Source organism: Durio zibethinus, chromosome 7, assembly GCF_047325235.1.
Source record: "Durio zibethinus cultivar Kanyao isolate XHJ-2024 chromosome 7, ASM4732523v1, whole genome shotgun sequence".
NCBI classification, from domain to species: domain Eukaryota; kingdom Viridiplantae; phylum Streptophyta; class Magnoliopsida; order Malvales; family Malvaceae; genus Durio; species Durio zibethinus.
Window position 1 is genome coordinate 11839774 of NC_143168.1, and position 15023 is coordinate 11854796.

At 26.9% G+C, this 15023-nt stretch overlaps 1 long non-coding RNA gene across 1 annotated transcript; it reads left to right on the top strand.

Annotated features, from left to right (window-relative positions):
- Positions 1-6003: 6003 nt before the first annotated feature.
- On the top strand, positions 6004-7811 carry LOC149517995 (uncharacterized). The gene is made up of 2 exons (XR_016343797.1): positions 6004-6367; positions 6567-7811. It is a non-coding gene; the product is annotated as an uncharacterized LOC149517995 (long non-coding RNA).
- The last annotated feature ends 7212 nt before the right edge of the window (positions 7812-15023 follow it).

Genomic DNA, 15023 nt, shown 5'->3' on the forward strand with positions numbered 1-15023 from the left:
AAAATATTAGAGATATCAATACGATAATGTTTTAGTTGCTAGCTAATACCATGACAATAATCTATTAGTTTCTAGTTAATAGTAGCAATTTATATAATATATATTGGCATTTTCTTTCCAATTACCTCTTCCAAATTGTAGTCAAAATTTAAATTTCACAAATCTAATTCTAATGAGCTTGTTGATGAAGAAATATTTCAAAAAATTAAGTCTTGGGCACTAAGAAACATGGGTACTAAGTGGATGCAATGGAAAAATGAATTGAAGTCTAAATTTTATTATGAACACAAGACATCGGAGGAAATGAATGTAAAGGTTAATGATTCTCGAGTAGATAAAAGTCAATTCTTATTTCTTGCTACACATTGATTGATTAATAAAGTGAAGATAAATGTTTACAAAATATACTATTTACTTTGTTTTAACACTATGATAATAATTACTAAGTTATTATAATATATCATTTCTTATTCATTTGTTTAAAGGTATAAAGTGAGACAAACAAAACAAACCACTCAAAATTAGATGAGCCTTATTGCACAGGAACAAAATCATTCTCAATGATCATTCAAACCTTGGTACATATATTAATTTTTCTTGTTGCACTCAGTTAAATGAATATGAAGTTTACTTTTTAAATGTATGATTTTGTCATTACAATAATTAATATTGTACTTTTGTATAAACATCAAGCTAATGGAATTCCACCATCATGTGCTGAGGTATACAGTGTTCTGAATGACAAAGCAGCTGAAATTATGGTATTTAATTTAGTGATTATTTGTTTTTACTTATGTTTAGTTTCTTTATACTAAAATGTATGTTTACAATTTTAGGAACTCATGAAACAAGGTTTAAGCAAAACAAGTGCTCAAAATTCTAAAATGAGTTCATGAAAAGATGATGTTTATTCAAAAGTTAAATGACCAGAGAGAAAAGGGCATGTTCATTGCATGGGTAAAGTATTTACTTCATCTAAACAAATGGTCCTTCATCTTTTGAATTGGTTCAGCATAAGGAAGAGGTACAAGAGTTGAAGGTTGAAATTAAAGACTTGAAAGAAACTTTAAGTACTGTCCTATTGACACTTAAAAGATAATTCCCTAATAAGAATATAGATATCTTGAATATTGTTACTCACATGGTGAACAGAAAGGTATATATAACATTTATTTTAGTTTATATATATGTAAATTGTCATCTTGCTCATGAATCTTAAACCTTATTGAAATTTCTTGAAATTTTATGTTCTTGATGCTAGTAGTGATTCAGAAATCACATGTGAAAACTGTCGTTCTTCAAATGCAAGTTATCAACCTAATGAAAATAAAAATGAAAATGGTAAACTTGTCATCACATGATATATATGTGGAAATTTTTTGCTTGATACTTGTTTCTTAGATAGAATGCAAAAATCAATTTTGAATCTAGGTTTTGAATCATGTAATTATGATTTTGAAACATTACCCATCATCTTTGCCATAATCATTAAATTATACTATGATTTAAAGCCTACTTTTTTTCCCTTAAGAAGGTTTTGTTGTTTTTTTTTTCCTTTGAAAAGGCTTTCTTATGATGTAAGCATACTTTATAGTTGTAGACTTAAATGTTATAGTGAAAATATTTGGTTAGTGATAGTTCCGTTGACTAAAAAATCTTAGGTTGGTTTTATTAAGTTATTATTTGGAATTAAACTAAAAGAATGAGAAGATTACATAGCAAATTAGGTTATTTCTTATTCATTCATGCATGACACTAATGAATAGGATGTTTATAAAATTATTTTTGCTGGTATATAAATGGATGATTACCTTTCGTATATATAAATGAATAAGATGTTTATAAAATTATTTCTACTGGTATATGAATGAATGATTACCTTTTTCCCTTTTGTATATATAAGATAATTTACAAGAATTCTAACTGGATTTTTTTTATGCTACATAGATGCTTTTTTGTAGAAATCTATGATGGGATCATTTATTTTAGAAAGTTATTTATTTGCTCAGAGCATTATGTTTGTAGGGGGATTTGGTTTTATTTTGGATGTTATGCACTTAGTTGAAGTAAGGTTGTTGTGTTTTGTGATGCTTGATTAGTATATTGAATACTGTTAGTGAGCTGTGTTCATTGAGCTTGTTTGTTATATGATGTAGCTACACTTGTTGACTTTTTCAAGGCTTGTGATATTTTGTATGAATTAAAATATTTTGGTTATGGAAAGGGCTTGTAATAGGTGCATGTATGTTTTTCTTATTGAAGTGATTTTTCCATATTTGCTCATTTACAGATTTTTTAAAATTATCTTATTCAGAGTTCTATTAAAGTTTTAAGGTGATCAAAAGGTCCTTAGGTGTCTGGTGGTACAAACTTATGATTGTGTTTTTTAGGATGAGGTGGTGTAACTCTTTATTTATGTTTTTTTTATCGATGTTTGTTTTATTAGACTTGGTACAATAACTTTAGTTTTTCAATTATACTAAGTTAGTGGATTATAAATAATTTACTTGTAGTTTTAATGCTATTAAATATCTTTTACTTTATTACGTTTTTTTTTTTTGTTTATATGAAAATATATCATGTTATGATTATAAATAAATTAATATTAATAATTAAAAATATAATTTTTAAAAAAATTTACCAATGTCTTAACATTTATATTGACGCACTTGATTATTGAAATATTTCAGGCGATATTAACAGTCATCAAAATATAATAAAAAAATTAAAACATATAAGTTTATACTGACAATCTTTAACCGTCGGTAAATGTAAGAAAATTAAAGCATATAATTATATACTGACAATCTCTAACCGTTGGTTTAGGTAAGAAAATTAAAAAACACAAGTTTATACTGATAAATGCTAAGTGTTGATATAGGTAAAAAAAATTACAAGTCTATATTGATAAGCATTAACCGTCAGTATAAGTTAAAAAAATTAAAACATATAAGTCTATATTGATGGGAGCTAGCTGTCGATATAGGTGAGAAAATTAAAATATACAAATCTATACTGATAGCCTTTAAGCGTTAGTATAGGTTAAAAAATTAAAAGTCTATATTGACGACCATTAACCATTGGTATAGGCAAGAAAAATTAAAACATACAAGTCTATACTGATAGGTGTTAACCATCGCTAAAAGGTATAATGGTGAAACACACAAAATATGCTATACCAACAGATATACATTTATTGACAATTTTGAACCGTTGGTATATTTCTATAAGCTATTTCGACACCTTAAAAATCGTCAGTATGGGTTTATACCAATAAGAGTTATACTGACGGTTAAAAATTCATCAAAATACATTTTTTGACTATCAGTATAGGGTATATGGTGCTATATTGATGGATTATAGGGTTTTATCAACGTTTTTTTGAGCATCACTATATGTCAAAATTCTTGTAATGATTTTTGTATTTTTAGAAAATAATTTTTATTTTCATTTATTAAATACAATTTTTAGAAAACAAAAAATAAAAAATAAAACTATTTTCTAAAAAATAAAAAAAATTTAAACTAAATAGAGTTTTAATTTTTTAGAAGTATTTCATTGTTTGCAAATTACTTTATATTCAAAGGGAATTTTTTGAAATAAAGGATGAGATATCATGTTTAGTGATATTGTAGAAAAGATTAAGTAGAACAGTAGAAAGAGTAGGAGTTGTTATCTTAACCTTAACAGATAAGGATTGCATTTTGTAAGAGATTTTTTATTAATGAATTATGCTTGGCTATAATAGCTAAAGTAGATTACATATGTGTATTTGCAAGATGACTGAATTTGTATATATTCTTGTATTTGATTTCTCGATTCCTACTTTTTTATTTTCATTGTTGTTTATTTGTGCATTAATTTTATTTCTTTTTTATATTTTATATTTTATATTTTACATTTATTTGAAAATTATTTTTAGAAAAAAATTTGAAAATAATCCAATTCACTCCTTTTAGATTGTTATCTACACTTGAGTCAACAAGTAACATATCATATATTTTGTATTCAAAATGAATTGAAAGAGTTATAAATTTATCCACCAATAGTTTAAATATTTCATAAATATATTGATTTAATATAATTTTATTTTTATAAGTTGCTAACAAAATACTAAAAGTAAGTATAATTTCATCACAAGATACATGAATACAACTTATTAGGATTTACGTATTGTGTCATACTAGCTCACGTACCACGTGCTAGCATTTATCTTTAACGAGTCGTGTTGTGTCAACCCATGGATCTAAAATCTTTTAACTTAGCACGATATACGTATATGTGTGGCATTTGACCCAACCCAATTACTTAATAATGGGTCGTGGCAAGCATGACTTACATCATGCCAACCCATGTTGTGTCATAAGCAGCTTGACCCATTAAAACACTTTTGCCAAAAAGAAGTGTTTTGGCATAAAATGTGCATGCTTGTATAGAACTTATAATTTGGAGAGGAAATGACAAAATAACATTCTTGTTTTGAATTAGGGATAATATCTTATATAGCCCCTAAACTATTGTAATTTGTTGGATTTGCTATCTAAACTAAAAAAATTGCTAAATAAGTATCTAAACTTTAAAATTGTGTATCAATTTGGTCAAAGAGTTAACTTTATTGTAACGATTTTGGAGGGTTGTTAGGTGAATTAAAAAATAAAAAGAAATTGCCACCAATATTTTTTAACTAGATGTGATTGGTCACTTATTAAAACTTATCATTTTAATAAAAAATTTAAAACTAATTAAAACTTTATCAAAAAGATAGTTTTTGGGTCTACAAAATAATTTGGGTTTGAAAATCGATTATGTGTTGGGAAGGATTAGCACCCCCATAATGTCCATTTAAAATGATACCAATTAATTATGTGTTATCATTTAGTTTTGACAAAAAGGTCTTAATCTTGGTATTTGAAATTAACTTTCTTAAAATTTTTTTATTGTAGAAAAATATTTTTTATTTTCTTATCTTGGTTTGAAAAAAAAAAAGAACCGTGTTTATTGAAAAATTCTCAAAAATATTCCAGTACTTTGATAATATTAAAAGAAACTTTCTCACCTAAGGATCTTTTAAGAATCACTATTCGAAATTCTCAAAAATCCTATCTTTAATGGTTTATATTTATTTTCAATATTTTATTTAGTAAGCATATTGTAAATTATGATATCCATACTTTAAAATCAAATAATATTTTCAAAAAATTCATTTCTTATTCTATTTATTAAAAAAAAATATTTATCGAAAATTATTTTAAATGCTCCAGTATATTGACGACATTTTAGATAAATTTTTTTACCTATAGATTTCTAAAGAATCACTACTCGAATTTATTTAAGATTTCATCTTCGATAATTTCATTTACTTTTATAATCGATATATATATATATATAAATAATGCACATGGGTTAATTCGTGATACTATTGTATAAAAGTTTGTTTTTAGAAATGAAAAATAAACGAGAATTTTTTCGCATTGAGAATAATTCTAAATATTTCAATTTTTTGGTAATATTTTTAGAAAAATTCTCTCACTTAAAAAATTATCAAGAATCACTACTCGGACTTTACGAAGTCTCATCATCAAAAAATTTTATTTAATTAATTTTATTATTAATTTTTAAAAGTTATATAATAATATAATTATCTATAAATAATTTATTTTCTAAAAAAATGCATACTTTTATAAATATTTTATATTTTTATCTCTTTTAAGAGAATTATTCGAATTAAAAAATAAATAAAACAAATAAAATCTCTATATTGAAAAAAATTCTAAATATTTTAATATTTTGATAATTTTTAAAAATATTTTCTCATTTAAGGAATTTTTTAAAATTACTACTCGGACTTCCTAGAGTCTCATAATTGAAAATTCATAAAAAATTTATTATTATTTCATCTTAAAAGTTAGGTGATTATAAATTTATTTCCTTAAAAACCTCTATAAAAATCAAATTAAAAAAAATAATAAAATAAAAATTATCAAATAAATATTTATGAAAAAAATGCATGCAAATAATAAACAGGTTATATTAAATTTATCAGAAGCTGGGTTGATGTCCAATTCAATGAAAGAGCTCAAAGCAATGTCTGAGTTAAGTCAGACTTGAGTTAAAGTCGGTGCTGGGTTGAGACAGAAGCAGGCCCAATCGGTACAGGCTAGACTAGGTCATGGGCCACCAATTGAGTAAGTCAATTGGGTCAGCTTCACTTGGTTCGGGTTTGACCCAACAGACTCACTATAAAAACTCGTGCCTTTTTCAAATTCATTCCCTTTTCTGTTTTAATAAAAAAAACTGCATTTCGTTTCCAAAAGGAAGAAACCAGACCCGTTGTTAACCGGTGCTGCCATCATCGCCGCCATACATGGTAAGCCGGCCGACCATGAGCCTCCCCTTCTCTTTTTTTTTTCTTTTCTTTCCCTTTTTTGCCTCTTCTTTTTTTTTTTCTTTTCCTTTCTTTCTCCTCTTTCTGAACCTAGTACCGCCGGTCTGCCACTCCTCCTTTCTTTAGTTTTTCCTCTTTTTTTTTTTTAAATTGAAACTAACTTTTTTGTTTTTTTTTTCAGGTTGGCTTTGGCTATGGCGCTAGGTTCCTTGCTCAAGAGAGGACTGTGTATTTTTTTATTTTGATTTTTTTAATTTTTAGCTGTGGGCTTTTTTAGTTTTTTTGTGTTAAAGGGGTAGTCTATGGGGGCTGTGATGGGTGGTTTCAGGGGATGCATGAGAAATTTGGAGGCAGGCGAGGGTTTTTCTCAATGGAGTGTTCTTGGTATAGGGAAATGGGTGCTGAAGCTTGGAGTTTGGGACGTGTTGAGCTCTGGGAAGGGGCTGCGATTTTAGGTCGGTGTTCTGGTGGGTTTTTGGGGTTGTGACTACTGGGTACGTGTGGTTTGGGTACTGGGGGATATTGTGGGTTTATGGTATTTTCTGGTTTTGTGGGAGACTAATACAGGCCTTTGGAGATGGCGGTGGCTGGATAGGGGTGAAAGGTGGGTGATAGGGAAGTGGCGTTGGCTTGATGCAGGCAAAGGTGCAGGGATTTGGTTGTGGAGAGGCTGAGTGTTCTGGATGGAAAAACTTTGATTGGTACGGGAAAGGGTGCCGGTGTGGGGGTGAAGGCTGATGCCTGTGGGGGCTATGGTGTTTGGTGGTTGGTGATGGAGGTGGGATAAGGGGCGACGGGTAGAGACTTTGGTTCAGCTAGCAAGGGTGAAAGCTGGGTTCGACGGGGGTTAAGGTGGTTGGTGGTTGATGCAGTTGGGGCTGGATGAAGGTGCTCGTGAGGCATGGGTTTAGTTTCTATGGGGATGTTTGAAAGGGATTTTGCCGGGGCAAGGGTGCTGGTTCTGAAGGTGCTTCGAGGGTGGCCTTGGTTTGGTGAAATGGGTGCTCAAACCCCCCTGGACGAGTGTGAGGGCTCGGGACTAGTGAAATGGGTGCTCTCTTCTTGCAGAGAAACGGATCTCCCTCTCATGTATGCTGTGAATTCCTTCCTTTTTTCCAGACCGCTTGGTTGTTGTTGATAATTTGCTTCTTCTAATCCTGCAACATTGATGGCAGTGAAGTGGAGCACTGGGACTGGTGGAGTGTAGGGTAATGGCTGGTGTATTGTGCAGAGCCTGCCTGAATTATTAGCTATTAATTTGTTGATTTCTAATTTTTCGCTCTTTTTTTTTACTTAATTGTTGTAGGCATCTTATTTGGTTTGGGTCTGAATTAATTAGATCTGTCTTACTTTAGTTTAATAAGGTCTAGGTTATCAGGCCTAATTAATTATTTTTTATTTTTATTTTATTATTTTTTGGATTTTATCTTTTGTTGATTATCATTTATTTTTCATTTTTTTGCTTGATTTATCCTTATGTTAAGCGTTCAATGAGATAATAGCAATAATAATAAAAAGGGAAGTTAAAAAATAATAAATAAATAAATAAAACCTCTTCCGTGGATTGGAGTTAGTAGAGTTATGATGGGATTTAATCCGTAAAGATAAATTGTGCTAACATAGAAATCCTGTCAATGAGGGAGTTATAGTCAATTAGAAATTTTTTTGATTGGCCTTATAAATATAAGCAACAGACATAGAAAAAATACACCGCAAAGGTATAGACACATAGAGAGATATACAAAAATAGAAAGATCGAGAAAGTCTAGTAGAAAGCAGAGAGATTAGCAAAAAAATCAAAAAAGAAATTTTGGAAATTTTTTTGAAAAATATTTAGATCTCGATGAAAATTTTTTGTGAAATTTGTATTTTTAGATGAAAATTTTCAGTTTTCAATGGCTTTTTCTACTTTTTGGCAAAGCATTTAATCAAAATTTTAGGCTTTTAAAAAGAAAAAGAGAAAAAAAGAAGAAAAAGAGAAATGGAAAGGGCAATAAGAGAAAAAAATGAATTTTGACTTTTATAGTCAATCAAAACGATATTATTTTGACGATTAAACAACTCTCAAGATTAACACTTTTTCATTCGGATCACCTGACCCAAGCGTAATCCATTTCTATCGACTTGCATTCCAATTAATTTTTTTAGCCAAATCGAGTTGTGCATCAATTTCCAAATTTTGATGAAATTTTTCGTTGACATTTGAATTTTTTAACGATATTTCGATGAGATCCTTAGATTCTGACAAGGTTTTCAATTTTTTACACTGATTTCCAAAAATTGACATACTTTTGGTTAGTTTCGATGAATCAATCCAAATTTCGATGAAAATTTCAGAATCCGATAAAGATTCAATCAGTGTTTTTAGGGGAGTTTAGAGAGAAAATGAGAAAAAAAAGGAGAAAAAAGAAAGGGAGCAAAAGAAATCTGGTGGAAAAAGACTAAGTTTGGGCTTTTATCCCTTCACTAAAATGATGTCGTTTTGGCCTTAATAAATCCACTAGGATCAATGTGTTTTTATTCGGGTGACCCTACCTGAGTGTAACCCACTTCCGTCGACCTGCGTTCTAGTCGACTCTTTTAGCTAAATCGAGTTGAGTTGAGCCGAGTTATCGAACCACTTTTTGTGCCTGGAACCAAGCCGCACCGAGTCATTTCAATGGAGTTGTTTTTTTTTTTTTGTTATTTTTAAAATTTTTTTAGTTATTTATTTATATATTTTGTTTATTTTTTAGGGGTAATTTTGCATGATTAAATTTAAAAAAATTAAAAATATAAATTAAAAAAAAATTTTGAGAATAAATACTAATTATCCAATGATATAATTTTTAGAAATTTCTAACGGTAAATTTTTATAAATTTTTTATGTGAGAAATTTTTTTTTAAATTTGATCCAAATGATAGAATAATTTAAATAAAATTTCAATAATAATAATTGATATTTATTTTCAAATAAAAAAAAGAAAAAAACAATAAGTTAAAATAAAGATTTTTGTTGAAAATATTTGATAATTATCCAATGATGAGGTTCTTGAAAATTTTAAATGATAAATTCTTAAGAAATCTCTAGGTAAGAAATTTTTTTAAATTTGTCCCAAATGATAAAAAAGTTTAAATGAAATTTTAGGAAAATAATTATCATATTATTTTTTCCCAAAGATTAAAAAAACAAATTTAAAATAGGCTCAAATGGTAAAAAATTTAGAAATTAAAAAAAAAAAGATATTTCTAATTTGACCCAAATGATGGAATAATTAGATATATATTTTTAAAAAAAATAATTAAATCTTTTTCTGACGATAGAGCATTTTTAAGAAAACGAATGAGATTTTTTAATATTCTTGAGGTGAAAAAATATTTTCAAGAATTCTACTAGATCGATGGAGAATCTTAAAAGTTGTTTTCAATATTCAACATTAAAATTTAAAACCATTAGAGTTAAGATTTTAGGATAAATTCAAAATTAAATGGTACCATCCTTTGGATGGGCATGTAAGCATGTTATAATCTTTTTCATATGTAATAGAATTCCTGAACCCTATTCTAGTTAGTAGATTTGAATATATTCTTTTAGGTACCTTTAGTCAAGCTTAAGAATTCTTTAAGGGATAGATTCATTAGGTGACCAATTACACCTAGATAAAAATAGATTAGTGGTGACTCAAATTGTTAAGTTTAGCTATAGATTTTCGGATCTATATGTTATAACAGTTTGACGATTCTATTTCGGATAGGGTATAAAGAGTCACCACTGTCATAATGTACTTGGTCCTACTTAGTCATAACGTATATAGCTTGCTGTAGACACCTTATTTAGTTCGGGCCCAAACCAATTGGGCTTAGCTCAATAGGGTCCAGGTTATCAGGCCTAATTAATCATTTTTTATTTTCATTTTATTATTTTTTGGTTTTTATCTTTTGTTGATTATCATTGATTTTTCATTTTTTTTTACTTGATTTATCTTTCTGTTAAGTATTCAATGAGATAATAGTGATAATAATAAAAAAGGGAGGTTAAAAAAAAATAAATAAAACCTCTGTTGTGGATTGGGGTTGGCAGAGTTGTGAAAGGATTTAATCTGTGAAGATAAATTTTGATCATGTAGAAATCCTATCAACGAGGGAGTTATAGTCAACCAAAAATTCTTCTGGTTAGCCCTATAAATATAAGCAACAGATACAGAAAAAACACACAAAAAAGGTATAGACACATAGAGAGAAATACAGAAATAGAGAATACAAAAATAAAGAGATCAAGAAAGTCTAGTATAAAGTAGAGATTAGCAAAAAAAATCAAAAAGGAAATTTTGGAGATTTTTTTCTGGAAAATTTTTGAAAATTTTCTAAATTCTAGTGAAATTTTTCAGCAAAACTTGCATTTTTCGACAAAATTTTTCAGTTTTTGACGATTTTTCCCAAATTTTGGCAAAGCATTCAACCAAAATTATAGGTTTCTAGAGAGAGAAGAAGAGAAAAAGAAAGAAGAGAAAGAGAAAGAAGAGAAGGAAAATCTGAGAAAAAAATGAATTTTAGCTTTTATAGCCAATCAAAATAGCGTTATTTTGAGGGCTAAACAACCCTTAGGATCTACGCTTTTTCATTCGGGCTAACTCGACCTGAGTACAACCCACTTTTATTGACTCGCATTCCAGCCAACTTCTTTAGTCAAGCTAGGCCGCGTCGAATGCCAAGCCGCATCTCTGGAGTTGCCCTTTATGTCTCTAACCGAGCCGATTTAGCCACTAAGCCAAGTCAATTTAATTTTTTTGGTATTTTATTTTATTTTATTTATTTAGTTATATTTATCTTATAAGTTTTTTATTTATTATTTTGTATGATTAAATTTTAGGAAAATAAAAATATAAAAAAAATATTTTTTTGAAAATAAATTATAATTATCCAAAGATGAAATTTATAAAAATTTCAAATGGTAAATTTCTACAAATTTTCTATGTGAGAAATTTTTTAAAAATTTATCTCAAATGGTAGAATAATTTAGATAAAGTTTCAATAACAATGATTAATATTTATTTTTAATCAAAAAATAAAAAACAAAAAATAAAAATTTTTTTAATTGAAAATATTTGATAATTATCTAATATTAAGATTTTTAGAAATTTCAAAAGGTAAATTCTTAAGAAATCTCTATGTGAGAAATTTCTTTAAATTTGTCCCAAATAAAATTTCAAGAAAAATAATTGTCATATTATGTTCTTTCCAAAAGGAAAAAACAATGACAAATAAAAAGAATTTTTAAACAGGCCCAAATAGTGAAAAATTTAAAAATTCAAAAGAGAAGATATTTCTAATTTGACCCAAATAGTAGAATAATTAGATATATTTTCAACAAAAACCAAAATAGAAAAAATAATTAAATCTTTTTTCGACGAATGAGCCTTGTCAAGAAAACAAATGGGATTTTTGAATACTCTTAAGGTGAAAAAATATTTTTAAGAATTTTACCAAATTGATGGAGAAATCTTAAGAATTATTTTCAAAATTCAACATTAAATTTTAGAACCATTAGAATCAAGACTTTAGGATAAATTTAAAATAAAATGGTACCATCCTTTGGATGGGTATGTGGGAGTGCGATAACTTTTCTCATATGCAGCCGAACTCTTGAACTCTGTTCTGATTAGTAGATCATAACTTATTCTTTTAAGGACCTTTAGTCAAGCTTAAAAGTTTCTTAAAATGATAGATTTATTAGGTGACCTATCACACCTAGTTTAAAAAGACTTATGACAACTCCTCCTTAGGTTAAGTCTAGTTATAAATTTTCGGATCTATATGTTATGATAGTTTGGAGGTGGTCAATCACATCTAGATAAAAAAAGATTGATGACGACTCCATTTGTTAAGTCTAACTATAAATTTACGGATCTATATATTATGACAATTGTAACAATAATAATTTAAGTAATTAATCTAATATATATATATATATATATTATATTACAACATATAAGGTTTTATGATCAAAATTGCTTATGTGGATGCTTATGTGGATAATCTATTTTAATGACACATAGGATAATATTTATATTATTTTATTTATCAAATAAAATTATTAATAAAGTATTTAAATTGAATATTTTGGATAATTATTTAAATTGAAATCAATATCTATTTAAGATTGAAATTTTTGCATAAGATTTGAATTCAAATATATTAAATCATAATTTATCTTTTCTTTTTAAAATTAATGGCAGTTCCAAATATATATACTTAATAAAATTTTATTTTTTGTCAAATAATTCTATTTAATAAATTATTTAAATTTAATATTTTTAGATAATTATTTAAATTCAATAATATTTAATAGATTATTTAAATTTAATACTTTTAGATAAGTTAATGAATTATTGACTATAAACCATGTATTTTTAAAGTAATAAAAGCTTACATCTTTATATGAAAATATGAGGCATTTGAATGTTGATAAAAATGTTAGATAAAAATATGTTTTTACTTTGAAAACAAATATAATGTTTTATTTATGTTCTAATAAAAATATTTTTATATTATATATTTGATTAATTTATTTGTTTCTCTTTAGTCCATAACTTTTTTTAATTTTGCTTAGATTGATTATAATTAGCTTTTTGTATTATATATTTTTTTTGTTTTATTCATTTCTCTAATATTTTTATTCTCTATTAATTTATTAACATATTTTATTTTATTATTGTATTTATTTAATCTTGACAAATTAATATATAAATTTATATTCTCTATTTTTTTTGCTATACTTTTTACTATTGAATTTATTTGTCTACAATGGATGATATGAGAAGAATGATGGTCACTACCATATCTAACTCACAAAAAATATTATCAATTATGTTAAAAATGATTAAAAATAAAAAAATATTTCAAAAAAAAGTTTTTAAACATAACATAAAGAATTATTGTTCCCTTTTATCTAAAATAAATTTATTTTGTTGACATATATAGAAATAATTGTTAACCCAATGTTTTTGTGTAATAATTACTTGAAGTATGTCAAAAATAAGAACTAATAAAAAGCAAATGATTATAACATAATTAATAATTGTGATTTGTTGTTCAATCAAATATATATATATATATACACACACACACTACCTACACTACCTAATCAACATTATGATAAAAAAAATAATTGATTTTTTATCAAACAAGAAAAAATCAGTAGCAAAATTTTTAGTATTTAGTAAATAAATTGAAGAAAATATTTTTTAATGAAAAAAAGGATTTTTATAATTTTTGAAAATTTACAAAAATTTAAACTTTTGTTAGATGAACAATATTATTTATAATATATTAAATATAAATTATCATTTAATTGTAACTTAGCATTTATAAATATATGATTATATATTAGATAAATAATTAAAACATAAATTTAAAATAATGAAAATTTTAATAAAAAATCCCGTACATTGTACAGGTTAAAAAAGCTAGTTATATATATTTGTAAATTTCCAATTAATTTAATAAATTCTAAATAATAATAATAAAAAAAATAAAATTAAAAATGACTAACCCAAAGTAAGTTTTAACAAATCTAATTCAATTTAATGCTTAAACTAGCTCAAATAAGAATATACGAATTAAGCATAAAAATTGAACATGTTTGAATTGACCCGAATAAAATTGAGTGTTTACAGTTATCTTTTTTTGTACATTGATAAGAATCAGGAATAGGGTAAAAACATAGTGTAGACACCCAATTGGGTCCGGCCCAAATCAATTGGGCCTGGCCCAAATGGGTAAGCCAAATTCAATTTTATCTTGTATTTTTTTTCTCTTTTCTTCTTCTTTTGTATTTTATGTATTGTATTATTTATTATTATTATTATGTATTAATATATGTATATATTTATTTATTTATTTTTTGTTAATATTTATGTGTATTTTATTATTTATGTATATATATATATTTTTATCTTTTTTATTTTATTCATTTTTGTATTTTTACTTATCTAATTATATATCTGATATATTTTTTTATTATTATTTATCTTATAATATCTGCTGATTTATCTTCTCTAATTATCTAGTTTTTTATTTTATTTGATTTTGATTTTGGAGGGCTGAGATTGAAGGCTGAAGAATCCCATTGGAAATGGGAATTCAATCAGAAGAGTCCAGTGGGATTCAAAGATTGAATTCCCGTCCAAGGAGGAATTGGAATTGATCAGGAACTCCTGATCAATCCCTATAAAAGGCACCCCCTGGAACAGAATGAAAACACAGAAAACAGTAAGCAAAGCTACTGATTTGAGAGAAAAGAAGGCGTATAGGAAGCTAAGAAAGGTTTAGGAGTGTTCTGAGAGTGAGGAGAATTTTTTTAGAAATTTTGACGAAAAATTTTTCTGGAAATTTTTGGGAAATTTCCAGATTCCGGCGAAAATTCTGGCGAAACTTGAATTTTTCGGCTACAATTCCGGCCAACTTTGAAGTTTCCGACGAAGTGCCCAGTTTCCGGCGAGAAATCCAGAAACCGACCAATTTTCCGGCCAACTTCCGGCGAAATTTCCAGATTTCGACGAAAATTTCAAGAATCCGGCACCGGTGTTCTTCAGTTTCTAGAAAGAAGGGAGAGAAAAAGGAAGAAGAGAGAGAGAGGGGGAGGAGCGTTCTGCCGAAA